Consider the following 26,779-nt stretch of genomic DNA (forward strand, 5'->3'; position numbering starts at 1 on the left):
TTTGCAGATGACACAAAGCTGGGTGGGCGTGTGTGCTGTGAGGAGGATGCCGAGAAACTCCAGTATGATTTGGACAGGTTGGGTGATTGGGCAGATGCATGGCAGATGCAGTATAATGTGGATAAATGCGAGGTTATCCTCTTTGGTGGCAAAAACAGCAAGGCAGATTATTATCTGAATGGCAATAGATTGGGAGAAGGGGAAGTGCAATGAGACCTGGTTTTCCTTGTGCACCAGTCGCTGAAGGTAAGCATGCAGGTACAGCAGGCGTTTAAGAAGGCAAATGGTATGTTGGCCTTCGTAGCGAGAGAATTCGAGTACAGGAACAAGGATGCCTTGCTGCAGTTGTACAGGGCCTTGGTGAGACCACACCTTGAGTATTGTGTGCAGTTTTGGTCGCCTTATCTGAGGAAGGATGTTCTTGCCATGGAGGGAGTGCAGCGAAGATTCACCAGACTGATACCTGGGATGGCAGGAATGATGTATGAGGAGAGATTGGGTCGATTAGGCTTATATTCGCTGGAGTTTAGAAGAATGAGAGGGGATCTCATTGAAACTTATAAAATTCTAACAGACTAGATGCAGGAAGGATGTTCCCGATGGTCGGGGAGTCCAGAACCAGGGGTCACAGTCTAAAGATAAGGGGTAAGCCATTTAGGACAGAGATGAGGAGGAATTTCTTCACCCAGAGACTGCTGAACCTGTGGAATTCTCTACCACAGAAGGCAGTTGAGGCCAATTCATTAAATATATTCAAGAAGGAGTTAGATATATTTCTTAAGGCTAAAGGGATCAAGGGATATGGGGAGAAAGCAGGGACAGGGTACTGAATTTGGATGATCAGCCATGATCTCATTAAATGGTGGAGCAGGCTCGAGGGGCCAAATGGCCTACTCCTGCTTCTATCTTCTATGTTTCTATGTTTCAGGATAAAGGGTCGCCCTTTTAGAATTGAGATGAGGAGGAATTTCTTCTCTCAGAGGGTCACAAATCTGTGGAATTCTCTGCCCCAGAGAGCCATGGAGGCTGGTGTAGTGTATGTACCTTTAAGGGGAGAACTACTTTTTACAGCTCCTGTATACTGTAGTACTGGCAGTGAACACACCTGTATATAACCCTGAGTAGGGATCTGTACAGTTAGTTTTAGAGTAACCCTCATCCAGTAAACACCTGTTGATTGTTACCTGCAGTCTCTTGCCTATTTATTGAAGGACACACAACATCAAGATACATGGATTTAACATTGGCGACGAGAAGATTCGAACTCTGCAGAAGAAGGCTGAGTCCAGAAGCACGGGCGTCGACCATCCAGCGGAGACTCCAGCGAAACGGGCAGGCAACAGGTACGGCGCAGACCCTTCCCGGACAGCGGCGGCTAGAGCCGACCGATGGCACTGAAAAAGGCCGAGCAGCATCGACGGGAGAAGAGAGAGGGTAGAGCGCACAGGGCGCAGCCGGTGTTCAGGACCGAGCGGCGTCGACGGGAAAAGAGAGAGGGTAGAGCGCACAGGGTGCAGCCGCTGTTCAGGACCGAGCGGCGTCGACGCGAGAAGAGAGAGGGTAGAGCGCACAGGGCGCAGCCGCTGTTCAGGACCGAGCGGCGTCAGCGAGAAAGAGAGAGGCGCGCAGGAAAACGCGCAGAGCGCAGCCGGTATTCAGGGGGCGAGCAGCGTCAGCGGGGAAGAAAGGAAAGCGCGGGAGACGCCATTTTGAGCCGCAGCGGAGAAGAAGGGAGAGCGCAGGAGACACCATTTTGAGCCGCAGCGGCGAAGAAGGGCGAGCACGGGAGACACCATTTTGAGCCAGTCTAACCACACCCAGGGATGCCGAAGAGTGGCAGTGTCACAGCGTTCGACAATGAAGTCGAAGATTGGACGACATATGTCGAACACATAGAAGTGTACTGCAAGGCGAATGAAGTGCCAGATGACAGGAAAGCGCTGGTATTGTTGAATTCCATAGGTGCAAAAACGTATGGCTTACTGTGAAACCTAGTAACCACAGAGTAGCCAGTGGAAAAGGATTTTGAAAACATAGTGTCAATCCTACAGGACCGCTGCTGATAGCAGAAAGATTTAAGTTTCACAAAAGGAACCAGCATAAAGATGAAAGTAATACTGAGTTTTTAATGGAACTGCGCAAGCTATCGAAACACTGCCAGTTTGGAACGGGACTAGCAGATACTTTAAGGGACAAGTTTGTGTGTGGGCTTCAAAGTGAAGGAACCCAGAAACGGCTTCTATCAGAAAAGGATCTTACACTGGACAAGGCTTTCAGCATTGCAGTATCACACGAAGCAGCAGCATGGGGCGCGGCAGAGATACAACGGAGACCGCAAGAATATGGCACAAATGAAATGTCATACGGAACAGTGAAGTGCTATCGCTGCGGCAGAACAACACACGACCATAAGGATTGCTGGTTCAAGGACCAAGTGTGCAGACAGTGTGGAAAAGTAGGACACATAGTAAGAGTCTGCAGGTCGGAAAAGAAAACCAGCAGCAAGAAATTCCCACAGGAGAAGTACAAGAAGGTACATAAGGTGACGGAGAGTAGTTCAGACAAACAGAAGAGTGATACAGACTCCGGAAGCAAGGAGTTGGGTTGTCTGAAACTATATAATGTGATCAAAACGGAGGATCACTAAACTATCTGGGTCACGCTCAAGATAGCCGGAGTCCAAGTGAAAATGGAATTGGACACAGGATCAGCCCTAACAGTCATAAACCGAAGGGACTACAAGCGGCTATTCTCACATATACCCTTGAGAGATACAGAGATTGTCTTGAAGACGTACACGGGGCAAAAAGTCTACCCCAAAGGAAAAATAAGGGTGAACGTTATATATAACGGCAAGGAAACACCAAAAATGGACCTATATGTATTGCCAGATGGAGGACCACCACTACTAGGACGTGAATGGATCCGGAAGATACAGCTAGATTGGCATTCCATACAAGCACTGACTGTAGATGCCCAAAAGGATGACGACGTCACACCTGGACGACTGTCAAAAATGCTAACTGATGCACAAGAAGTGTTCCAGGAGGGACTCGGAACACTAAAAGGCATAACAGCGACAATCAAAATAGAGGAAAATGCAAGCCCAAAGTTTTTTAAGGCCAGACCGATACCTTATGCGATCCGCCCAGCCGTCGAAGCAGAGCTGGAAGGTTTGGAACATTCAGGATTACTGTTCAAAGTGGACTGGAGCAAGTGGGCTACACCCATCATTCCTGTAATGAAGAGGTCATTGAGTAATACGCCTGGGGAACCAAAGAAGGTTCGCACCTGTGGGGACTTTAAGGTGACCGTGAACCCAGTCCTTCACACTGTACAATATCCGCTTCCGCGGATTGAAGATATTTTCGCCTCGCTATCTGGAGGGAAACGCTTCACTAAGATTGATCTGGCCCAGGCGTACCTGCAAATGGGGGTAGAAGAAGCCTCGAAACAGTACCTCATGATCAACACTCATAAAGGTCTCTACCAATACAACCGGCTGGTGTTCGGGGAAGCATCAGCTCCAGCTATTTGGCAAAGGGCAATGGAACAAGTCCTGCAAGGGATTCCAGGGACCCAGTGTTATTTGGACGACATCCTGGTCACGGGCGAAAATGACAGTGATCACCTCGCCAACTTGGAGCAGGTGCTCACTAGATTGAAGGAATATGGGCTCCGAGCTAATCGCCACAAATGCGAGTTTTTCCAGAAGCAGATCTCGTATTGTGGCCACGTTATTGATGAAGAGGGGTTACATAAGTCCCCTGAAAAGATTGAGGCAGTAGTCAAGGCTCCAGCACCGGAAAATGTGTCACAACTGAAGTCGTTCCTCGGGCTGGTGAACTACTACCATAAGTTCTTGCCAAATTTGTCTACAGTACTACACCCACTGAAAACCCTACTGCAAACGGGGGTACCATGGAAGTGGAATGACGAATGTAAACGAGCTTTCCAGAAGTGCAAAGAATTGATCACATCAAAAGAGGTGTTGGCACATTTCAACCCAGCACTACCAATTCGGTTGGCGTGTGATGCATCACCCTATGGCATTGGAGCGGTGCTGTCACACAAATTCCCGGACAGCTCGGAGAGGCCAGTAGCCTTTGCGTCTCGGTCACTAACCTCAGCCGAGCGTAACTACGCCCAGATTGACAGGGAGGCCCTCAGCCTAGTGTGGGGAGTGAAAAAGTTCAACCACTATCTGCACGGGCAGAAGTTCACCTTGCTGACTGACCACCAACCACTTGTCTCCATCTTTAATCCAAAGAAGGGCGTTCCGGTGATGACTGCGCAACGGCTACAAAGATGGTCCCTTTTTCTAGGGGCGAACCAATATGAAATCGAGTATAAGGGCACGAAACAGCATGGAAACGCTGATGGGCTATCACGCCTGCCACTGCCTACTGCGGAGGAAGCACCAGCAGTGGAACCTGTCGAAATATTTTATTCGACTATAATTGAACGCTTGCCAGTAACTAACGCTGATATAGAGAAGGAGATCCGAAATGACCCGACACTGTCTCGGGTATATGACTTGACGGTGAAGGGATGGCCAACACATGGCGACTCACTGTTGCCAGCATTCTCATCCAGAAGAGAACAGCTGTCAGTATGCCAGGGGACCTTGATGTGTGGATCCCGAGTGGTAATTCCACCCAAGTTAAGGGAGAGAGTGCTCAATGAGCTTCACGAAGGCCATCTGGAAGGGGTGAAAATGAAAAGCCTTGCTAGGGCTTATGTGTGGTGGCCGGGGATCGATCAGCAAATCGAGGACCTGACAAAGAGCTGCTCAGGGTGCCAGAAGGTCCAAAATGCACCACCACATGCCCCTCTACACCCATGGGAGTGGCCCTCATCTCCATGGCAACGGGTGCACATTGATTTTGCTGGTCCATTCATGGACTCAATGTTTTTAATAGCCGTGGATGCGCACTCGAAATGGCCTGAGGTGATCAAAATGTCCTCCACCACCACGGAGAAAACTATTGCAGTCCTACGGACCATATTTGCCAGGAACGGCTTGCCAGAGCAGATTTGCTCTGATAACGGACCACAGTTTGTGTCCGAAGAGTTTCGAAGATTTATGAAAAGGAATGGGGTAAGGCATTACACATCCGCCCCGTATCATCCAGCCACAAATGGATTGGCTGAGAGGTTCGTACAAACCTTTAAAAAAGCAGTAAGGGCCATGTGCGATGACGATATTCCACTGCAGCATAAGGTGGACAATTTCCTGTTAGCCTACAGAAATGCGACACATGCAGTCACCAACCAGACCCCGGCCATGATGTTCTTTAACTGAAGGTTGAGATCTCGTCTGGATTTGCTCAGACCAAATGTACGAAGAGATGTTGAGAATAAGCAATTCCAGCACATCAATGAGAAGCCGACAAGGAGCTTCAATGTAGGGCAACCAGTCTTGGCCCGCGACTACCGAACAGAGAAATGGCAACCAGGAACGATATGCACACGGCAGGGGCCACTAATGTACACAGTGGATGTTGGGGAGAACATTGTGAGACGCCATGTTGACCAGATCCTAGAGTCACAGGAACGAGTCAACCCCATGTCTCGCGTACCTGGTGATGAACCCGACATACAGGTAGCATCTACCCCAGAAACAGTAGCATCGGAAGCTGATGAACCAACCGACGACAGGGGGCCAGAATCGCCTCCGCACCAAGAGCAAGACACTCAGGAAAGGCGCTATCCAGAAAGGATCAGGAAGCCTCCCCAAGGACTGAATTTATAAATAGACTATTTTCAGTTAATGTTGCATGTTAAAAGTGTTAATTGTAATTAGTTGATATTTAATTGTTAAATGAATGTTATGGTACTGTTAATCTAAAAGGGGAGGAATTGTTGTGTATGTACCTTTAAGGGGAGAACTACTTTTTACAGCTCCTGTATACTGTAGTACTGGCAGTGACCACACCTGTATATAACCCTGAGTAGGGATCTGTATAGTTAGTTTTAGAGTAACCCTCATCCAGTGAACACCTGTTGATTGTTCCCTGCAGTCTCTTGCCTAATTATTGAAGGACACACAACATCAAGATACACGGATTTAACAGCTGGGTCATTAAATACATTTAAGGTGGAGATAGACAGATATTTGCAAGAGAAGGGAGTGAAGGTTTATGGGGAGTGTACAGGGAAGTGGCTTGAGCCCAAGATCAGCCATGATCTTATTGAATGGCGGAGCAGGCTCGAGGGGCGAAGTGGCCTATTCATGCTCCTATTTCTTATGTTCTTATGTTCCTCCATCACTTGGGTTGTGAAAGCCCATAAAACCCTTCTGCCATTTAAGAATAAACACGTTATGAACTGGTATAAAGATGGTTACGGCCAAGGAAGGAGTGCTCACGTCGTGGCCTGTCAGACTGTTAACTAGCCTATGAATCCTTCCACTACTTCATGTTATTCTACAAGGGAAGAGCATAAAGGTATGAAAACAGCAACATCACTTCCAGTGGAAAATGACAGAAATAGTGGTGAAAGCTGGGAATGTAGAATGGTTCCCTGCCACATTTCTCAATCCCAACAGCTCAGACACCACCGGAAAATGGGTTGTAAATCCCCAGAAAAGCCAGGCATTGTCTCTTAGGAATACGGTCATGTCATGCATGATACCTTTTATGAGGCAGGGACTTGAGATTAGGAGTAAAAAGCATGTACGCATCCGTTAGGTGTATCGTTGGTTATCTGAGGAATTGCTGTAGGAGTAACTACAGGTGAACAGCCAGAAGACTGAGAGATCATCCAGAAAAGGATAACTGGGGAACCCCAGCCTGAAATAATTAATGCAGAAGTGTTCCCCGAGGGAATAATTTTATATTGAAATGCACATTGATCAGGATCCTTTAGTAAAGACAACCAGCATCAGTTATTGACTTATGGTACTGTCTTTATAAATTATATATACGAGCTCTTCATGGAGTACTATTGTTTTCCATTATTGTGACAATATAACGTGTAGAAAATGTTATGCGTATTTACATAGTCGTTCACATTTAACTCCTTGGATCTTCTCCTAGTAGTTCAGTGGATAAATGTATTGTGTCTCTGCGATTCTGGTCTCCAATTCTAACCTCTTGGGAATCCCCGATTTTTATCACACCACCATTGGATTAAGCTGCTTAGGCCCTAAACTCTGGCATTCGCTCCCTAAACCTCTCCTCCTCTCTACCTCTCTCTCCTCATTTAAGATGCTCCTTAAAACCTACCTCTTTGACCAAGCTTTTGGTCACCTGTCCTAATATCTCCTTATGTGGCTCGGTGTCAAATTGTTGTTTGACAATGCTCCTATGAAGTGCCTTGGGATGTGTTACTACGTTAAAGGCGCGATATAAATGCAAGTTGTTGTTGTTGTGTAGTACTGAAACACAGGGACTAGGGAGGTCCCCCCATTCAAATCCTGATCTGTGATGAATTATCCAATCTTAAAAAAGGCAGCCATGGGGGCACTATGATTCGTCTCAGCAGACCTGAACTAGGGAGGCGAGGGGAAAAATTAGTTAGGACTTCCACTCCTTATGATCATCTGGTAATCCCTACTGCAATTGTGAGGACAGAATTGGGATTAGCTGTGATGCCCCTTCCAAGGCAAAATAGTCTGCCAACACTCACTATCTAGCTTGCACATGAAAAATGACCACTTGGAGAAGGTACCAGAGGGGGAGCCACTAAAACCATATCCTGGCATGAGTCACCAGATTCAACAGAGACAGAAATCTGGAGGCGGAAAGGCTTAGCTTTTTATTTTGACTGGGAGAATTTCTGTCATTAAAATACTGTTCAGTTCAATGGCAGCTGTTTTACTGATAAAGACAGAGTTAAACAAAACTAAAGCAACAACTTTGCCCTGAAGAGAACTTGAAACATTTCACCGCAATTTATCACTTAGGAGGTGACAAATTTGATTTAGCTTTGATTAGACAATTGCTGGCTGGGCGATCAGGTTGATATATGGGTGTAACCAAGGAAACATGGGTGGGGATAGGCAGAAATAGTCAGCATTAATGCTATTCGGCCAAAAGATAAAGAACCTGTATTGCCAGTAACTAATGGAGTACAAGTGAGTCATTGTGAGAACATCACAGATAACTTACAAAGGCAACTTTTTATGGTATTGTAGGAACGGAGGTTCCTATCTGAATAAAGGTATTTGACTCGATGAATCAAATCAACAGGTTTTAATGACCAACAAAGTTAACAGGGAAACTACAGGAGAAACAGTAAACAGGTCTAATCAGCTTGCTGGGCACTCGACGACTGCTGGAAGATTCTGGAAGCTGACGTCATGACGTCATCGCGTTCTTCGCGCCACTGGCGGTCACGTGATCGGCGTCATGATGTCATCACGTGGAGTGCAGGAAAGTACAATACAGTACAGTTAACAGGCAGTTTAAAGGTGCAGCCCGCGGCTGCACTACACTGTAGTTAAAGGGATTATTACTAATTGTTCTGAGACCCTTGGTGGCTCCGCCACAGGCGCCCCCCCAGAATCCACTTTAACGGACATTGTCAACTGAGCAGGAGGTTTAATGATCCTGGCCGAACGACGACAAAAATCAGGCAGCGGAAGCGGAGCGTTGGTAGACGAACCAGTGCCAGGTTGCGGCAGAAGCGGCGCATCGGGCGAGGCAGAAATGGTAGTCAGAGGTGTAGGCGCGTCTGAGGCCGAATCGGGCTGGTCAACGGCGGGCTGGTGCACGACTGGTCTGGCGGTCAACGGCGGTCGGCCGCGGCGAGGCGGTTGGGCAGCCACGACAGGCTCACTCCGATCTAGGTGGGCCGGTTTAAGCCAGTCGATGGAGATGGTATCGGACTTGCCACCCACTTCGACTGCGAAAAACTTTTCCCCCGATGAGATGACACGAAACGGTCCGGTATAAGACGGCTTGAGCGGGTCTCTGTGACCGTCCTGTCTAATAAATACATAGTCCGAACTCATGAGCTCTGTCGGGACATGAGGCCTCTGCAGGTCATGATGCGAGGTTGGGATAGGCAGGAAATTCCTGGCCGCCTCCTGATGTAGCAGGAGCTGTTGAGCTGCAGGCTATGGTTCGTTGTGTGGAGGGAGAAAGTCACCTGGCACTCTGAGTGTCTAGCCATAAACCAGCTCAGCCGATTGTGGTGTATGTAACCTGTTCCACCTTAAGAGAACTACCTTAAGAGATGTACTACTTTCTCTTGGCTGCTGTATACTGTAATACCGGTGGTGACCACACCGGTATATAAACGTTGTGTAGGGATTTGCTGGGCAGTTCAGCCCTGACCTCCGAATAGTAAAGACCTGTTAAAAGTTATTCTTGTGGTCTGTGTCCAGTGATTTATAATAAGCATAACTGGGACACACAGACTTAACACCGATGAAGACTGGAGATCCTCCTTTGGGGCTGTCCGGAGGCCTATCATCACCCAGGGGAGCCTGTCCACCCAGTTGGGTCCCCTCAAGCTGGCACGGAGGGACGCTTTGAGAGACCGATGGAACCTTTCGCACAGACCATTTGCCTGCGGATGGTACGCGGTGGTACGGTGCAGCTTGGTACCCAGGCCCTGTGCCACTGCATTCCACAGCTCTGATGTGAATTGCGGACCGCGGTCCGAGGAGATGCCAGATGGCACCCCGAACCAAGCCACCCACGACGAAATAAACGCCCTGGAGATGTCTGCTGCAGTGGTAGCGGCCAAGGGAATCGCCTCTGGCCACCTGGTGGTCCGGTCTACCACCGTCAGGAGATGTGTGAATCTTCGTGACCCGAGAAGGGGACCTACTAAGTCCACGTGAACGTGGTTGAAACGGCGCTCAGGCACCAGGAAGTTGGCCACTGGAGCCTTGACGTGACGGTGGACTTTGGATTTTTGACATTCGACGCAATTGTTTGTCCAGTCCCGGACGTCCAAATGCATGCCTTTCCAAACAAATTTGCGGGTCATGAGCCATTGAGAAGCCTGCATCCCCGGGTGAGATAGCCCGTGGATTGCCTGGAATACTTTCTTGCGCCATTCGACCGGCACAATGGGCCGGGGCACTCCCATGGATGTGTCGCACAAGAGCGTGGTTCCTGCCGCTTGAAACGGCACGTCTGCAACCTGCCAACTGGAAGGCGTGGTCCTAAACGCTTGTACCTCTGGGTCTGCCAGTTGATCCTCTGCCAGTCCGACGAAATCGATGCCCAGGTGGACTGCCTGGACTGGAGCCCGGGAAAGGCAATCCGCCACGAGATTATCCTTGCCTGACACGTGCCGCAAATCCGTTGTGAATTCGGATATAAACGTGAGGTGGCGCTGCTGCCGAGCTGACCAAGGTTCCGCCGTTTTGGCCATGGCGAAGGTGAGCGGCTTGTGGTCCACGAATGCAGTGAACGGACGGCCTACTAGAAGAAAACGGAAATGCCGGATGGCCAAAAACAGGGCTAGCAACTCTCTGTCAAAAGTGCTATACTTTCACTCGTTCTTGCGCAGTTGGCGGCTGAAAAAGGCTAACGGCTGGCAACTCCCGTCGACCCACTGCTCTTGAACTGCCCCGATGGCGTAGTCGGAGGCATCCGTAGTGAGGGCGACCGTCACGCCCGGGAGTGGGTGTGCGAGCATAGTTGCATCTGCCAATGCCGCCTTGGTATCGCGGAACGCCTGGTCCATTTGCAGTGTCCAAGTGAGAACATCCTTGCCCGACTTTCCTTTTAGTGCTTCGTACAGAGGTTGCATTAACCGGGCCGCCTTGGGGACGAAACGATGATAAAAATTTACCATCCTCAAAAACTCTTGCAGGGGTTTGACTGTGTGAGGCCGCGGGAATGCGGTAACTGCCTCCACCTTGGTGGCCAGTGGGACGGCGCCTTCTGGGGTAATCCTGTGTCCCAGGAAATCAATACTGGTTACTCCAAACATGCATTTGGCTGGATTGGCAATAAGGCCATGTTGGCTGAGCCGGGCGAAAAGTGTGCGTAAATGAGCCATGTGTTCTGTCGTATCCTTGCTGGCTATTAGGATGTCGTCCAAATCCACAAAAATGAAGGGCAGATCCCGTAAGACAGAGTCCATCAACCACTGGAATGCTTGAGCTGCGTTTTTCAGACCGAACGGCATGCGGAGGAACTCAAACAGGCCGAACGGAGTGATGACTGCCGTTTTGGGGACATCTGGAGGGTGCACCGGGACTTGGTGATATCCACGAACGAGATCCACTTTAGAAAATATAGAGTTGCCAGCCAGATGTGCCGAAAAGTCTTGGATGTGGGGAATAGGATACCTGTCCGGTGTCATGGCGTCGTTTAAGCGTCTGTAATCCCCGCAAGGTCGCCATCCGCCGCCTGGTTTGGGTACTATATGCAGTGGGGAGGACCAAGGGCTGTCCGAGCGACGGATGATCCCGAGGCGCTCCATGGTCTGGAACTCAGCCTTTGTGGCTGCCAGCTTGCCGGCTTCTAATCGCCGCGCCCGAGCGTAAACAGGTGCTCCGGTCGTGGAGATATGGTGCGCCACCCCGTGCCATGTGACTGCAGCCGAAAAGGTAGGCCTGGTGAGCTCCGGGAATTCGCCGAGCAGGCGCGTAAACCCGTCCTGCGACGGAACCGCACAGGCAACCAACCAGGACACGGCGGTGCTGTGGTGGCAGGGCACTGCGTGGAAAGTGGACGCATTAATGAGTCGGCAGTGTTGGACGTCGACCAGCAGACCGTTGGCACAGAAAAAATCAGCTCCCAGGATGGCCTGTGAGACCTTAGCTGTAATAAAGTCGCAGACAAAACGCTGACCGGCGAAGGTTAAGTTTACTGTCCGTTTACCGAACGTACGCATGGCAGTGCCGTTTACTGCCACGAGGGAAGGCCCATGGCTGCTGGATAGTAGGTCCAGCTTTGAAGCTGGCAGGATGCTGCACTGTGAACCAGTGTCGCACAGGAATCGTCGGCCCGTAAAGGAATCCGTAACGTAAATGAGTTTGCCCGCTGAGCCCACCGCCATAGCTAACTTGTCGTGCTTTTCAGACCCTGTCGTCCGTCTGGGAGGGCGCGGGCTTGTTGGAGTTTTTTTTTCCGGGGGGAAACTGCAAGGAGGCCGGCAGCATCGAGCTTTGGTGCCGAAACGGGCGTGGTACACGCACCATCCTGCTGGGGGAGGGCTGGGCTTCGCTCGCATGGGGGAAAGGCGCCTCATGGCTGCATAACATTGCTGAGTAACAGTAAATATCTTGTCTGCCTCTGCAGCGAGTTCGGCACAGTCTGTGATGGCAGTATTGGCCAAGGCCGCCTGAACAGGTTCGGGTGGCTGGCAGAGGAAAAGCTCACGGAATAAAAAGCATTGGGGTTCCGCACCCAACAGTGTGAGCATTTGGCTCATCAGTTCTGACGGTTTTGAGTCCCCGAGGCCGGGCATGGAAATAAGCTTGCGTGCACGCTCCGACTTATTAAGATCAAATACCTGTAGCAAACGGGCTTTAAGTGCTTCGTACTTGCCCTCCTCTGGTGGGTTGCCAAGGAGGCTGACGACCCGCGAGGCCGTGGCACTGTCGAGAGCGGAAACCACATAATAATAACGGGTCGAATCCGCTGTGACCTCCCGGAGTGCGAACTGTGCTTCTGCCTGGAAAAACCATGCTGCCGGCTGCTGTTCCCAGAACTGCGGCAGTTTAAGGGCGACGGCGTTCGTGTTCATCCTCGACGAAAGTTGTCCGACAAGATCGGGGTCACCAATGTAGGAACGGAGGTTCCTATCTGAATAAAGGTATTCGACTCGATGAATCAAATCAACAGGTTTTAATGACCAACGAAGTTAACAGGGAAACTACAGGAGAAACAGTAAACAGGTCTATTCAGCTTGCTGGGCACTCGACGACTGCTGGAAGATTCTGGAGGCTGACATCATGATGTCATCGCGTTCGTCGCGCCACTGGCGGTCACGTGATCGGCGTCATGACGTCATCACGTGGAGTGCAGGAAAGTACAATACAGTACAGTTAACAGGCAGTTTAAAGGTGCAGTCCGCGGCTGCACTACACTGTAGTTAAAGGGATTATTACTAATTGTTCTGAGACCCTTGGTGGCTCCGCCACAGTATCACAAATATTACTATTTTATACTGATGTGATATTTTCTGACAAACTGCTGCAGATTACCACTCAGTAAACTTCCAATGATGTTCTTTGTCCCTCCCAGTGTCAGCTGTGGCTCAGTTGGTAGCACACTGGCTTCTGAGTCATGAAGGTTGTGGGTTCAAGTCACCACGTCCAGGGACTTGAGCACATAAAGCTAGGTTGACACTCCAGTGCAATGCCGAGGGAGTGCTGCACTGTCAGAGGTGCCGTTTTTCAGATGAGATGTTAAACCCAGGCCCCGTCCGCTCTCTTAGGTGGACGTTAAAGATCCCATGGCACTATTTTCGAAGAAGAGCAGGGGAGTTATCCCCGGTGTCCTGGCCAATATATTTATCCCTCAACCAACATAACAAAAACAGATTATCTGGTCATTATCACATTGCTGTTTGTGGGAGCTTGCTGTGCGCAAATTGGCTGCCGCATTTCCCACATTACAACAGTGATTACACTTCAAAAGTACTTCAATGCCTGTAAAGCGCTTTGAGATGTCTGGTGGTCGTGAAAGGTGCTATATAAATGCAAGTCTTTCTTTCTCTAGTACTAGGGTTGACAACTCTAGTTGGACGTGTTTCTTGAGGTTTGATCATGTGATGTATGTTTACGTGGCACTTGATCATGTGACATTTGCCCGCAGTTTGCAAATGTTATTGCATTCACCTTATAAAGGCTGCGACCACTGCAGTTGAGTGTCTTTGCTCCCCGTGAGCATAACAAAAATTATTTTGCTCACTGGCAGGAAATCGGGAAATTTCCTGAGTGTCCCCATGCTCTCCACTGCCCTGAGAGTTGCTCTCTGATTCTCCCCCATCGAGAGTTGCTCTCTGACCCCCCGAGAGTTAGTTTTTGATGCCCCTAGAGTTGCTCTCTGAACCCCCCGAGATGTTTCTCTCTGATTCCCCCCATTCCCCAACCGAGAGTTGCTCTCTGACCCCCCGAGAGTTGCTCTCTGACCCCCCCGAGAGTTGCTCTCTGACCCCCCAAGAGTTGCTCTCTGAGCCCCCCGAGAGTTGCTCTCTGACCCCTCGAGAGTTGCTCTCTGACACCCCCGAGAGTTGCTCTCTGACACCCCCCGAGAGTTGCTCTCTGACCCCCCGAGAGTTACTCTCTGACCCCCCCCGAGAGTTGCTCTCTGACCCCCCCGAGCGTTGCTCTCTGACCCTCCAAGAGTTGCTCTCTGAACCCTGCGAGAGTTGCTCTCTGACCCCCGAGCGTTGCTCTCTGACCTCCCGAGAATTGCTCTCTGACCTCCCGAGAGTTGCTCTCTGACCCCCCGAGCGTTGCTCTCTGACAACCCGAGAGTTACTCTCTGACCCCCTCCTGAGAGTTGCTCTCTGACCCCCTCCTGAGAGTTGCTCTCTGAACCCCCGAGAGTTGCTCTCTGAGCCCCCGAGTGTTGCTCTCTGACCCCCCGAGAGTTGCTCTCTGACCCCCCCGAGAGTTGCTCTCTGACACCCTCCTGAAAGTTGCTCTCTGACCCCACCCCAAGATTTGCTCTCTGACCCCCCGAGAGTTGCTCTCTGACCCCCCCGAGAGTTGCTCTCTGACCCCCCGAGAGTTGCTCTCTGACCCCCCCGAGAGTTGCTCTCTGACCCCCCGAGAGTTACTCTCTGACCCCCCCCGAGAGTTGCTCTCTGACCCCACCGAGCGTTGCTCTCTGACCCTCCAAGAGTTGCTCTCTGAACCCTGCGAGAGTTGCTCTCTGACCCCCCGAGCGTTGCTCTCTGACCCCCCGAGCATTGCTCTCTGACAACCCAAGAGTTACTCTCTGACCCCCTCCTGAGAGTTGCTCTCTGACCCCCTCCTGAGAGTTGCTCTCTGACCCCCCGAGAGTTGCTCTCTGACCGCTGGAGTGTTGCTCTCTGACCCCCCGAGAGTTGCTCTCTGACCCCCCCCGAGAGTTGCTCTCTGACCCCCTCCTGAAAGTTGCTCTCTGACCCCACCCCAAGATTTGCTCTCTGACCCCCCGAGAGTTGCTCTCTGACCCCCCCGAGAGTTGCTCTCTGACCCCCCGAGAGTTGCTCTCTGACCCCCCCCGAGAGTTGCTCTCTGACCCCCCCGAGCATTGCTCTCTGAACCCTGCGAGAGTTGCTCTCTGACCCCCTGAGCGTTGCTCTCTGACCTCCCAAGAATTGCTCTCTGACCTCCCGAGAGTTGCTCTCTGACCCCCCGAGCGTTGCTCTCTGACAACCCGAGAGTTCCTCTCTGACCCCCTCCTGAGAGTTGCTCTCTGACCCCCTCCTGAGAGTTGCTCTCTGACCCCCCGAGAGTTGCTCTCTGACCCCCCGAGTGTTGCTCTCTGACCCCCCGAGAGTTGCTCTCTGACCCCCCCGAGAGTTGCTCTCTGACCCCCTCCTGAAAGTTGCTCTCTGACCCCACCCCGAGATTTGCTCTCTGACCCCCCCGAGAGTTGCTCTCTGACCCCCCCGAGAGTTGCTCTCTGACACCCCCGAGAGTTGCTCTCTGACCCCCCGAGAGTTACTCTCTGACCCCCTCAGAGTTGCTCTCTGACCCCCCCGAGAGTTGCTCTTTGATCCCCCGAGAGTTTCTCTCTGACCCCACCCCGAGAGTTGCTCTCCGACCCCCCGAGAGTTGCTCTTTGACCTCGAGAGTTGCTCTCTGAACCCCCCGAGAGTTGCTCTCTGACCCCCGAGAGTTGCTCTTTGTCCCCCGAGAGTTGCTCTCTGAACCCCCCCCAAGAGTTGCTCTCTGACCCCGCCCCGAGAGTTGCTCTCTGACCCCGCCCTGAGAGTTGCTCTCTGACCCCCAGAAAGTTGCTCTTTGACCCCCCGAGAGTTGCTCTCTGACCCCACCGAGCGTTGCTCTCTGACCCTCCAAAAGTTGCTCTCTGAACCCTGCGAGAGTTGCTCTCTGACCCCCCGAGCGTTGCTCTCTGACCTCCCGAGAATTGCTCTCTGACCGCCCGAGAGTTGCTCTCTGACCCCCCGAGCATTGCTCTCTGACAACCCGAGAGTTACTCTCTGACCCCCTCCTGAGAGTTGCTCTCTGACCCCCTCCTGAGAGTTGCTCTCTGACCCCCTGAGAGTTGCTCTCTGACCCCTGGAGTGTTGCTCTCTGACCCCCCGAGAGTTGCTCTCTGACCCCCCCGAGAGTTGCTCTCTGACCCCCCGAGAGTTGCTCTCTGACCCCCCCGAGAGTTGCTCTCTGACCCCCCCGAGAGTTGCTCTCTGACCCCCCCCGAGAGTTGCTCTCTGACCCCCCCGAGAGTTGCTCTCTGACACCCCCGAGAGTTGCTCTCTGACCCCCCCGAGAGTTGCTCTCTGACCCCCCGAGAGTTACTCTCTGACCCCCCCCCGAGAGTTGCTCTCTGACCCCCCCGAGCATTGCTCTCTGACCCTCCGAGAGTTGCTCTCTGAACCCTGCGAGAGTTGCTCTCTGACCCCCTGAGCGTTGCTCTCTGACCTCCCAAGAATTGCTCTCTGACCTCCCGAGAGTTGCTCTCTGACCCCCCGAGCGTTGCTCTCTGACAACCCGAGAGTTCCCCTCTGACCCCCTCCTGAGAGTTGCTCTCTGACCCCCTCCTGAGAGTTGCTCTCTGACCCCCCGAGAGTTGCTCTCTGACCCCCCGAGTGTTGCTCTCTGACCCCCCGAGAGTTGCTCTCTGACCCCCCCGAGAGTTGCTCTCTGACCCCCTCCTGAAAGTTGCTCTCTGACCCCACCCCGAGATTTGCTCTCTGACCCCGCCGAGAGTTGCTCTCTGACCCCCCCGAGAGTTGCTCTCTGACCCCCCCGAGAGTTGCTCTCTGACCCCCCGAGAGTTGCTCTCTGACCCCCCCGAGAGTTGCTCTCTGACACCCCCGAGAGTTGCTCTCTGACCCCCCGAGAGTTGCTCTCTGACCCCCTGAGAGTTGCTCTCTGATTCCCCCCTGAGAGTTGCTCTCTGACCCCCTCAGAGTTGCTCTCTGACCCCCCCGAGAGTTGCTCTTTGATCCCCCGAGAGTTTCTCTCTGACCCCACCCCGAGAGTTGCTCTCCGACCCCCCGAGAGTTGCTCTTTGACCCCCGAGAGTTGCTCTTTGACCTCGAGAGTTGCTCTCTGAACCCCCCGAGAGTTGCTCTCTGACCCCCGAGAGTTGCTCTTTGTCCCCCGAGAGTTGCTCTCTGAACCCCCCCCGAGAGTTGCTCTCTGACCCCGCCCCAAGAGCTGCTCTCTGACCCCGCCCCGAGAGTTGCTCTCTGACCCCGCCCTGAGAGTTGCTCTCTGACCCCCAGAAAGTTGCTCTTTGACCCCCCGAGAGTTGCTCTCTGAACCCCCCCGAGAGTTGCTCTCTGAACCCCCCCGAGAGTTGCTCTCTGACCCCCGAGAGTTACTCTCTGACCCCCCCGAGAGTTGCTCTCTGAACCCCCCCCGAGAGTTGCTCTCTGACCCCCCGAGAGTTGCTCTCTGAACCCCCCCCGAGAGTTGCTCTCTGACCCCCCCCCCGAGAGTTGTTCTCCGAACCCCACCGAGAGTTGCTCTCCGGACCCCCTGAGAGTTGCCCTCTGACCCCCTCCCGAGAGTTGCTCTTTGACCCCCCGAGAGTTGCTCTCTGACCCCCGAGAGTTGCTCTCTGATTCCCTCTGATTACTTGTAAGAATTGATCATATATTTCACGGGTGTTTATTTTTCTCTTTAGCGCTGCACTCTTCAGCCCCCCATTAAACGCTTGCCTGCTGGATGCATGCTCTGACAGCTCGCTGCTTAATGTTGCACAGCCTGGAAGGATCCAAAGCCATAGGGCTGGATTTTCATTGAGGAGGCGGGTAGGAGGCGGGACTACAACTTTCAGGATTGTAGTCCCGCCTCCATCGAGTTCTAGCCAACCTATGCGATTTTGACTTGATTGACCTTGTTGAACCCGCCCAGCAGGCTCAGCAGGCCAATTAAGGGCCACCCGGCAACATGTGACGTCACAGATTGATATTTCATCTGTCAAGACATTTTGACAGATGAAATATCAGCGTTTCACAGCTGTTTGAAGCTGTCAAACACTGACAATCTGTACTCCAGATTAATTCCTTCTTCTCAGGATGATTTCGAGATCTCCCCGGAACAGAAAGCTGAATGCTGCAATTTTTGACAGATCGCGGCTATTATGCTTTCTGTGCCGGTGAGATGAGAGACTCCCGAGACCTGAAGGAAGAAAGGCTGTAAAGGTAAGTACATGTAAATAAAACTTCTTTAAACACTTTACACACACCAAACACACTTACCTTTGCACTCATGCACCCATCACTCACCTGAACACCGGACATCTCGGCCCCTCCAAGCCCTTCATCCCGACAGCCCACCTTGCTAACTTGGCGTGGTTTGGAGCCGTCGGGAATCCCACATTTCACCAATGAAAATAGGGATTAGGCTAAAAACTGTCTATTAACTACCTGTTAACAGACAGTAGTTAACAGGTAGTTAATTGGCACTAATCCCCTTCCCGCCTCGGGGAGGTGGGCCCCAGTGCGGGTCGGGTACCTGCCTCCTTTGAAACTGGCATGGAGGCGGGTTGGGGGCGGGATGGGTTCGTGCCCCCGATTTCAGGATTTTAACCCCCCACACGCCTCCAATCCCACCTCCACGGCCCAATGAAAATCCTGCCCAATAAGTCTGTTTGCAGAAGTAAGCTGTCTTAAGTTGCTGAACTGATAGTTGAGATAACGCTAAGAATGACATGTTAATTTCACAGTAGTGTTAAAATGATTATCTGCGGTAAGCTGTGTAACTTGGAGATAATTGCAACTAGTCACCATTGAACCACAAGAGGCCTAGAGGGGCAGATAAGCAGTAACAATAAGTCAGGAGTCTTCTTCTTAGAAGAATGTACAATGTTGGTGAAGCCCCACCTGGCATAAGCACAATGTCATAGTTGTAGCAACAGCTTGCGGTGATAACGGTCATATGCTTTTCCGGTAATGAAGGCAGTATCTTGATGGCACGCATTGGTAGGCAGCGTTAATGTAAGTTTTGCTTTATTTTATATAACCAATCAGTAAATGTGCACTGGGGCTAAACCCAATCAAATTGCTAAGATGGATCGTGCACGAGGCTAATCATGTACCTATATTTTGTATAAAAGACTGCTTAAAACTTTGTATCATCAGAGAGAAGCCTGGCTAGACAGATAACAGGTTGTCTCCCCACCGGTGCGAATAAAGACTGCTTGAACCTTCGAACGCAGACCTGGTGTCGAGTGTTTATTACAGATACTCCACTTCATGTGCTAAAACGGCATAACAACAGCGGAAGTGCTGAAAACAACGGGGACATTCAGGACCATTGATTTTTTTTCCCTTCGCCCCCTCCTCCTGTACTCCAGTGTGTATGTGTGCCTGTGTATGTGTTGTGAGTGTTGAAGGAGGGAGAGGGGGAGAGAGACAGTCCTGAGAGTGAGAATGAAAGTGGGGAGTATAGTTATGATGAAGCAAGATATTGTGGTCTACCTGGGGCTAGTGCTTGGGGCCTTCAAGGACAGGCTCTCGGTGGTACGAGACTAGCTCTTTGATTCTAGTTCACTGTTCCTGTGGCATGCAAAGGAATATCAAACGAGCTCAAACAAGTTTTAAAGGTATAAAATGTTGCTGTTAAAGGTGTGTCTCAGCAGAATTCAACCACAGTATGAAGAGTGCATTTCCCTGCTTAGTGAATGTTCAGCAACACGCTTTGTCCTTTTTTGGCCTGCTTAGAATTGTACTGAAATTCAAAACTATGAAAAATATGTCTCAATAACAAAATATCAAATGCAGCTTTTCATAATAATGTAGGTATTCGGGTTCACCTATGTGGGTATTGGATGAATTCCTACTTAATAATTGAGTTTGACTCCAGGAGAACAATCAAAAAGGTTTTACTGCAGGAACAGAGAAATTCTAACAGGTTGCAGAGCTAGGTACAGGAGAGCCATAAAATAGGTCTTCGCCAGACGGAGACGCCACAAGGACTGAGTAGGCAGTCCCGTGGATTGCGTGATGACGTCATCGCGTTCTTCCCGCGCTTGGGTAGTTGCGTGATGACATCATCGCGTTTGCCCGCGCTTGGGACGGTCACGTGATGTGCGACGTGACGTCATCGCGTTAACCCGCGTCATCGCGTTCGCCTGCGCTCCCAAAGGAGGAAAGCACCGCACCGGCTACATCATTACGTTAAAGGGAATTATGTACGGTAAGTAAGGGACACTCGGTGGTACCGCTACATGCGCCCCCCCAGAATTCGCTTTAACGGACGTCGAACGGTGAGGTGATCTGACGAGCCTGTCCGAACGACTCCTGTAGTCGCGAGACGGAGACTGCTGGGTGGCTGACGGTCTGGCGGGCGGTCGTACTTGGGTTGGCGTAACGTCGATGGGTGGCTGGTGGTCAGGCGGACGATCGTACCAGGTGTGCCATAACGACGATGGGTGGCTGATGGTCAGGCGGGCGGTTGTGCTTGGGTTGGCGTAACGATGATGGGTGGCTGGTGGTCAGGCGGACGATCGTACCAGGTGTGCCGTAACGATGATGGGTGGCTGATGGTCAGGCGGGCAGTCGTGCTGTCTCGACGTGGCGGGCGAGGTTGAAATATGTGGTCCGGTAGACGGGGTCTTGAGCGGATCCCGATGTGTGTAAGGGTGAATAAAATGTATTCAGCCCTGTGAAGGACCGTGGAAGCGTGTGACCTCTGTAGCCCGTGGTTGGAAACGGGCGCCGGGGCGAAACAGCTGGCCGTATCATAGCGACTGGCAGGTTGGGCAGACGTGGACCATGGCTCTGTCATTGTTGGGAAAAGGTCCCCAGTCTGGCAAAATCTGCAGGAATGCCGAACGGGTGATCCAGGAGGAAAAAAACGTGGGTCTGGGCAGGTCGATGAACTCGCCGACAGGCGAGCGAACTCTCCGGCAGTCGGGAACGCACGGAACGGTGCGTGCCGTAGTGCTACTACAGTAACACAGAAGAGAGTGAACCGTTGCTGCGTTGATCAGTGATCAGTGATGACAGCAATTTTCGCGTGGCCGATTGCGGCCGCGGGATGCCCGTTGGACCCGTCCTCGATGGTCGCAGCGTCAGTAGATGTTTGCTTTTGTTGAGGGGAAAACTGTAGAGAGGGTGGCAACGCTTCTAGTTGTTGTTGACTGCGGTAGGGGGAAAAACTGCCGGGAGGGCGGCAACGCTTCTAGTTGTTGTTGATTTCGGTAGGGTGAAAAACTGCCGTGAGGGCGGCAACGCTTCGCCGTCATGCCGAAAAGCGTGGTAGAAAAGACAGACCAGCAGGCTGACGGGCTGGTGCGGCGTCGGCGGGGGATGAGTCCTCGTGGTTTGCGAGGGGCGAGTCCTCGTGGGTTGTGAGGGGCGAGTCCTCGTGGGTTGCGAGGGGTGAATCCTCGTGGTTTGCGAGGGGCGAGTCCTCGTGGGTTGCGAGGGGTGGTTTGCGAGGGCTGAGTCCTCGTGGCCTCTCCGCCGGGGCGCGCTCCGATCCTGTGAGCCCGTAAACGTGCTGTACCCGTGCTGTGAGGGTGTTATACTTGCTGTTCTGCCGTGGGGTTGTTGAAGAGGCTGACGCTCCGAAAGTCGCTAGAGCTGTCGAAAACGGAGACCGTATCCAGATACGTGGTCTGCGCCGTATCAATGTTGCACAAGGCGAACGGGGCTTCTACCAGGATAAAGCACGAGGGCGATTGTTGCTCCCAGTGTTGCGGTAGCTGAGCAAAACGGCTGTAGCTTCCAGGTGTGCTTCTTTCGTGAAAGACGTTCACGAAAAACGGGGTCACCAATGTAGGTATTGCTGAGCTCCTGTCCTCACGTCGTTGGTCACCAATTGTAAGTATTGGTGTTCGTCGGTTGTTGTTCGTCGTGCTGTTCTTCTGTGGAAACGTTCACAGAGACGGGGCTCAGGCTGTACGCTTCTTCCGTGAAAAACGTTCACGGAGACGGGGTCACCAATTGTAGGTGTTCGGGTTCACCTATGTAGGTATTGGACGAATTCCTACTTAATAATCGAGTTCGACTCCAGGAGAACAATCAAAAGGTTTTTAATGCAGGAACAGAGAAATTCTAACAGGTTGCAGAGCTAGGTACAGGAGAGCCATAAAATAGGTCTTCACCAGACGGAGACGCCACGAGGACTGAGTAGGCAGTCCCGTGGATTGCGTGATGACGTCATCGCGTTCATCCCGCGCTTGGGTAGTCACGTGACTTGCGTGATGACGTCATCGCGTTTGCCCGCGCTTGGGACGGTCACGTGATGTGCGACGTGACGTCATCGCGTTAACCCGCGTCATCGCATTCGCCCGCGCTCCCAAAGGAGGAAAGCCCCGCACCGGCTACATCGTTACGTTAAAGGGAATTATGTACGGTAAGTAAGGGACACTCGGTGGTACCGCTACAATAACATGAAAAGCAATTGAACAGATAGAACCTCCTTATCTGCCTGGGTGCTTGCTAGCACTAGTCTGAACATTATCTTTAGCAATTTGAGACTTTAATTGTCAATCATTTCACTGCCATTTTCTCCCTTTCACACGCTACATTATTTCTTTTTACTTTGGAGCTGTTTTCTCACCTTTTGTCTTTTTTAATCTATAATTAAAACTGGTGTGCCAGTTGTTTATTTGTTCATGTGCAGGGTGCACACGACACGTACATTGTTATCTCATTTTCAATTCAACCAGACTTTAACTTATTATTCTATTCCCTTTGAATACATCTTAAATGCACATCTTTACACAACAAATAGAAATGGTTATAACTTGGAAATATGAATATATATATATGTCTAAGTTAGACAACAGTATAAGGCAATATCACTTTTTATATTTTATTGCCTTTGTGATAACACTCCCATAAAATGGTGCTTTGGAGTTTTTCATTAAGACTGGGACTAAAGCCTGCAAAAACTTTTCTTTCTCTTTCTCGCTCTCTCTCTTTCTTTCTCTCTCTCTCTGTCTCAATTCTCAATTTCTCAATTCAAATGCTTTATTGGCATGAAAGTTTACAGAGAACCATATTGCCAAAGCTTACATTGCAAAAAGGTACAGTTTTCTAACATTCTGTAGGTGTCAATCGATTTGACATTTGTTGGGTACATACAATATTACTTTTAAACAATATTAATTTTAAACAGTCTTTGTACTTCATTTGGTACGTTCAATATTAATTTTAAACAGTCTTAATTTTAAACAGTCCTCAGGTTGTGACATGTTGTTACATATTTGGCCCCAAGGTATGGTCTGTCTCCTTCTCCTAGGACTAATCTCAATTTTGACAGATCATCCAATTCCTTGAAATCTGGTCTCTTGCTCTCTTTCTCTCTCTCTTTCTCTCTCCCTCTGTCTCATCCTCTCTCATTCTTTTTCTCTCTTTCTTTCTCTCTCTTTCTCTCGGTCTCTCTCTTTCTCTCTCCCTTTCTCTTTCTTTTTCTCTCTCTTTCTTTCTTTCCTTCTCTTCTTATCTCAACTGTGCTGTCAGTGGGAGGCAATGAGCACATTCAAGGCTCTTCCTCACATTAAGGAAAAGTCAAAGTAGCTGCTTTGGCATTTTTAAGAAAAACAACAGGACAGCTGCATGTTCTCTAGACCAGTAGTAGGTGCATGACATCGGAGGATCTAACGAGGGAAAGAAAAGTAGACTAAAAATAGGAATAGTAATTTTAAAAAAAATCTTGCAACAGTTTCTCAGTACAAATAACATCCATAAGCTGAGGTTTAGTGCAGAAAGACAACCAAAAACAAACATCAGTCAGGATAGACATATAACAGCAGTCAGGGCAATCTCTTATCTGATAGGGTGAATCATATCGTATGATCCCAAAACCTTTCATTTTAAAACAATTAAATTAAAGGTAGTTTCAATATAAACCTTCTATACAGTAGTGCATCACAATGAATGCAACTGTAAACCGTTGATACAGTTTTTGTCATTTTAAACAGCAAGTTTCAGTTTCTGTGGCCAATTTGGATGCGAGACGTTGTTCACTATAAACTCCCCATCTATTTAGACAACTCACCCTCGCACACCAGTTATTTTCACAAATGGTGCAAGAGGTTAAATAGCAGACAGTTAGAAATAAATTGTTTATATAAATGAGGTCCAGTGTTGGCTCTGAGCCAGTATCTGCCCTGGTGGTTGTGTAACTCATGCACGTATTAACCTCAAGCTGGCAAGAATCCATGGGGGCGAAATTGGTCTTCACCAATAGTGCGAAACTGACGATAGAGAATTGGCAGCCCGTTTTACACCGTGACCACACCAGAATTTCTTTTCCATTGACTTCAATAAAAAAGAAAATCTGGCACAGAGATGCCCTCTTTGGTGAAGTGCACTCTTCCAATGCAGGGATCCACAGCGAGGCGCTCATATAACTTGTGCTGTCTGTATATTCTATGGGCGGGAGGGGTAATAACTGGCGAGTTGCATCCTCCTTATACGGTGCCTGACTCTCCTTAGCTCCATCCTGTGCTCCTCCTCCATGATAATGTCATACAATCTCAAAGGCCCATAGGAAAAGCCATACCTGCTCCTGAGGTGCACTGACTTTGGGTGAATGGAGTGGTCCAAAAAATTTTCAGTGGGCTGAACCTGTAAAACCTAGTCAGAAGCAAGTGCAGGTATTTGTAGGGATAAATCCCCCCCCCAAAATAGGTTCAAAAAATCTTTCCAAGCTGCAGATATCAATATTTAAACTCTCCATACTCTTCAAACTCACAAACTCATCACTTCTGCTTTGATCAGATGACCCTGGCACCTCCTGCACCCCATGTGCCTCAGTCTAATACTCAGAGTACATTAGCAGTGAAAACCCAGGGAACTCGCAACACACCACCACTAGTTCTCACTCCAACAAACGCTAATGAGGCTTATGGAGACTTGGCAGGGGGACAGACCTAAGGGGGCAATTTTCTCACTGGAGGCAAGTTTCAGTTTAGGTGGGCTTGAAGCCTGCCTCCACTGATAGTTTTCAAAAATTTGCGATTTTCCTGATTGGCCACTTGATTTCAGAGGTGTGGGATGCCCTTGGTCAATTAGTGTTTTGGGACTGAAACTCGTCTCTGCAGACATCACTTTTCCAGTCTGATTTTATGGTTTCTTGCTGCCTTGGCTCATTCCACAGCATTTCTGCCTATGCTGCGCCACCTGCAATATATTCTGAGAAACCACTATGTCCGATTCCAAGCCAAGGGTCTCCCCGAGGCTCTCAGATGAGGCGATGCAAATGTTGTTTGAGGGGTGACAGCTAGCATGGAGGTGCTCTTCCACTCATCTGGGAGGAAGAGACCTCCCAAAGAAACCAAGGCTGTGTGGGTACAGCTGGCAAGGGATATAACCTCCAGGTCTGTGAGCAGATTGGGAGAATGTTTCTGTGTATTGATGAAATGCCATCCCTGTTGGAAAGCATTAAAATGATTTGAAGCCAAAATGTTGGCATTATGGCATCTGTTCTTTTGCCTTAGGCAGCTCCACATTGCGGGCTCTGCCACACTTGCGTTGTCAGGTTGTTGGCCTGAGTGAAAGGAGCCCAGAGAGTCATGTCCATTGTCAATGATGTCCTAGGATGGAGCCAAGGACATGTGCCAACTTGGGCAAACTATGCAAATCTGGCCATGATAAGCTCATCCCTTGCATCCCGGGTAGCCATGTGCTCGCGTGCTGCCGCTGCCGCTGGTCAATACGCCGGTGCTCTGACCTCCTCCTGCTCCTCCTCCTGCTCCTCTTCCTCCTCCTCCAGATCCTCCTCCTCCTCCTCAGCCTCCTCTTCCAGATCCTTCTCCTCATCCTCATCTGAGGAGGGCTGGAACTGAGCCACTTGCTCATCGGGAAGCTCCAAGCCATGATGCTGTGCGATGTTGTGCAGTACACAGCAGACCATGACCATTCTGGAGACCCTGTATGGTGTATACTGCAGGGCTCCACCTGATTGGTCAAGGCAACAGAAGCGCATCTTCAACAACCCAATGGTTTGCTCTATGATGGACCTGGTCGAAGTGTGGTTGGCGTTGTAGCGCTCTTCAGCCTCGTTAGCTGGCCTCCTGATCGGTATCATTAGCCACTTCTTCAGGGGGTAGCCTTTGTCACCAAGGAGCCATCTGTTAAGTTGGTTTGGTGGTTTGAAAATCAGAGGAACACTAGAGTGCCACAGGATGAAAGAGTCATGGCAACTATCACAGAACTTTGCGCAAACATGCAAGAACTCCTTCTTGTGGTTACACACCAGCTGTATGTTGAGGGAGTGGGTGCCCTTTCGGTTGACAAAGATAGCTGGGTTGTGATGGGGTGCCCTAAGGGCCACAGGTGTGCAGTCTATGATGCCCTGCACCATTGGCATGCCTGCCATATTTGCAAAGCCAACCGAATGGGCGGTTATACTTGCTTGATCCCTTGTGAACTGGATGTAATTGTGGGCCTTAGCAAAAAGTCATTGGTAACCTGCATGATGCAACTGTGGGCAGCCGACTGGGAGATGCCGCTGATGTCTGCTGATGATCCCTGGAAGGAGCCTGAGGCAAAGAAGTTGAGTGCAGTAGTGACTTTGACAGCCACTGGTAAGGGGTGTCCACCTGTTCCTCTGGGCACCAGGTCTTGCTGCAGCAGGCTGCAGATCTCTCGGACAACCTCTCGCAAAAGTCTCAGCCTCCTTTGGCACTGCTGCTCACTCATGTTGAGGTAGCTCACCCTTTGTCTGTAACCCCTCTGTTGGGGGTATCTCCTGCGGCGAGGTGTC

The sequence above is a fragment of the Somniosus microcephalus genome, chromosome 7 (genome assembly GCF_052327205.1).
Source record: "Somniosus microcephalus isolate GS21.2 chromosome 7, FLI_Smic_1.0, whole genome shotgun sequence".
Classification (NCBI taxonomy): domain Eukaryota; kingdom Metazoa; phylum Chordata; class Chondrichthyes; order Squaliformes; family Somniosidae; genus Somniosus; species Somniosus microcephalus.